This window comes from Pseudopodoces humilis, chromosome 2 (assembly GCF_049639895.1).
Source record: "Pseudopodoces humilis isolate 2021_Gansu_Grassland_sample_001 chromosome 2, ASM4963989v1, whole genome shotgun sequence".
Classification (NCBI taxonomy): domain Eukaryota; kingdom Metazoa; phylum Chordata; class Aves; order Passeriformes; family Paridae; genus Pseudopodoces; species Pseudopodoces humilis.
The window spans coordinates 108,876,790-108,879,342 of NC_142201.1; positions in this window are offsets into that span (position 1 = coordinate 108,876,790).

The following is a 2,553-nucleotide window of genomic DNA, read 5'->3' on the forward strand; positions in this document are numbered from 1 at the left end:
AGTGCTATTCTTAAGAGGGAACAGATTTTTTGGTTTTGGCCAGAGATAGAAATCTTTGTTGCTATATTTGGCTTCCAATGCAGGACTCTCTGCTAGCTGGTGGGAGGAGGAAATTAGAGCTGGTGTTATTCATAACTAAATGGGCACGAAAAACAAACCACCCCCCTTTGAACCTCGGTGCTACTATGGGCATTCACATAACAAATCATTTTCAAAGCCTGTGATACCTCTGTACATGCAACAGCCGACATCAAAACTTTATTACCCACTCATTTTCCCATAGTGATAAACTGTTGCAGATGTACAGTTATTGTTAAGGCAAACACATTGGTGCAGTTCCTGGTGTTGGTTTGTTGTTTTGGGTTGGTTTTTTTCTTAATATCATTTCTTTCTTGTCTTCAAAGAAAGCAAAAGTGATATTTTGGAGGAGAGACAGTTACTGGAAGGCTGTGGCATCCAGCCCTCCTCCTCCTCCTCCTCCTCCTCCTCCTCCTCCTCCCAGCAACCCCAAAAAAGAAATCAGCTAAATTACTCGGCATCCCAGCCCAACGCACAGCTCAGCCGTGAGGAATTCTCACCAGATATCTCGGTCCCCACCCGGCCTCCCACGTCACGCAGCCAGCATAACCCCTCCGAGCCTGAGGTCCTGCCAGCACGGCCCCACCATGCCTGGGATGTCATGGAATGTCACCATGCCAGGCTGGTGACACCCCTGTCCCACCAGGACACCCAACCACAGCCCCAGACCACGCTCGCCTGCCCCTCCAGCTCAAAGGAGCCCAGTCCCACTCCTCTCCTCTCCTTTTTTGTGACCTTTGTCCTTTGTGACACCAGGTGGGACTGAGCAGCCCTGAGGGCACCCAGGCTCCAAGGGAGAGTCCCCTGCACCCATCTGGGACCCAGTTTCCAGCTGATAACACCCAAACCGAGGTTTATCCCGAGGTAACTGGTAAGATTCTCCGCGGGTGTTAAATACACTAAAAGCAAGAGAGTGCCAGTGACTGACATTAATGGAGGAGGTGGATCATCATGAATAAAATCAGTCACAAAATAATGTCTCACATCCCCTGCTTTCATTTCTTGAAGCAGTGAAAGCATAGGAATAACCCCTGTGAGTACCTGGAAAGCCAGGTGTGGGGCAATGCAGCTGGAGACCTGGCAAGAGCAGAAGATACAGGGAGAATAAAAAGCACTTCAGGTATCTTCTTCCCCGGCTTAACACACTCCTGCTTCCTAAAGTACATTTCTCTCTGGGTGGGTGTCTTAAAGCAAAGGGGTTCCATGCCTCTTCTCACTGACTAAACCAAAGGTGCACACCTCACTTCAAAGAAAGACATTTTCTGCAACGTTTATGCTGTATTTTCCTTCCAAATTCCTAAGTCCTCACATTATTCTGGTATTTTTTTGATAGCTGCCACATCCCACTCTAGGATCATTCATCATGAAGCATTATTTGCTTATTTTCCAGCAGTCCACGTCATCTTCATCTCCACTCTTTGATATTGCTCGTGTCCCAGGCACTCTCAATCCCATTCTCTCCCACAGAAAGATTTTTGAGCCCTCTCTCTTCCTCTCCTGGAGTTTTTGTCTGCCAGCTCTCCCCATCTCTTCCTCACAGCCTGAGACAGGAGAACACCGTGACTCTGCACACAGTGCCCTGCTCGCTGTCTGGTCCGGGAAGCAGGGCCTGGAGCAGGACGTATGGGAAAAATCCTGCTCATCTCCCGATGCTCTGAAACAGACTACATCCCATATGGTCAGGATCTTCAGAGGATTTTGCAACTAAATTCTTAACAGCTCCCTGCTGATTGCGTGCAAGTGGCAATTTTTCAAAAGCTGAGTGCTTGGCCAAAGCTTGGAGGTTTTTTTTCCCCCCACTGCTGGAGCAGTAAATGATGTATCTGTGACCGAAACACCAAACCCTCAGCCCTCCAGCCAGAACACAGACATGCAAACATTTCTTAATTAAACAGTTGTAAAATAATTTTAGCAAAGGCAGTTACCTCCTTAGCGGGACTTACTGAACTTTGCCAAAAAAAAATCAATTTGAGGTAAATAAATTGCATGGAAAATCTCTGCCTGATGACTGTCAAAACTGCCAGGAAACTATAAAATTAAAAAGGGGTCTTACAAAGAAGTCTCAGGTTGTGATTCCACTAGGTCTGATTGTAAAATAGTGCTAATGCGATTTTTAAAAAAAAGATGTTAAGAATAAAAGAGGACATTGTAGCATAAGCACTTGACAGTGTCTGAGAAGGCAAGCCTGTGCCTTCACAAGATCTCTGCTTGAAACCCCTTCAATGCAAGGCTTTCAATCTGTTTAATTTTAGTACAGAGCCAGTTTAGAACACTTGTTTTACAACATTTTCCACAGAAGATAAATCCTTGGCTCTAAAAATTCATCTCATGCAAAGAATAGAAACTCAGGATGCAGAAATTTACAAAGAGATTTATGAGTTCTTCAGTTCAATAAGAATAAGAAGAAGGAATTAGCTAATTGTTGAAAAATACAGACCAAACTGAAAATGCTACATAAAAAATATAACAATAAAA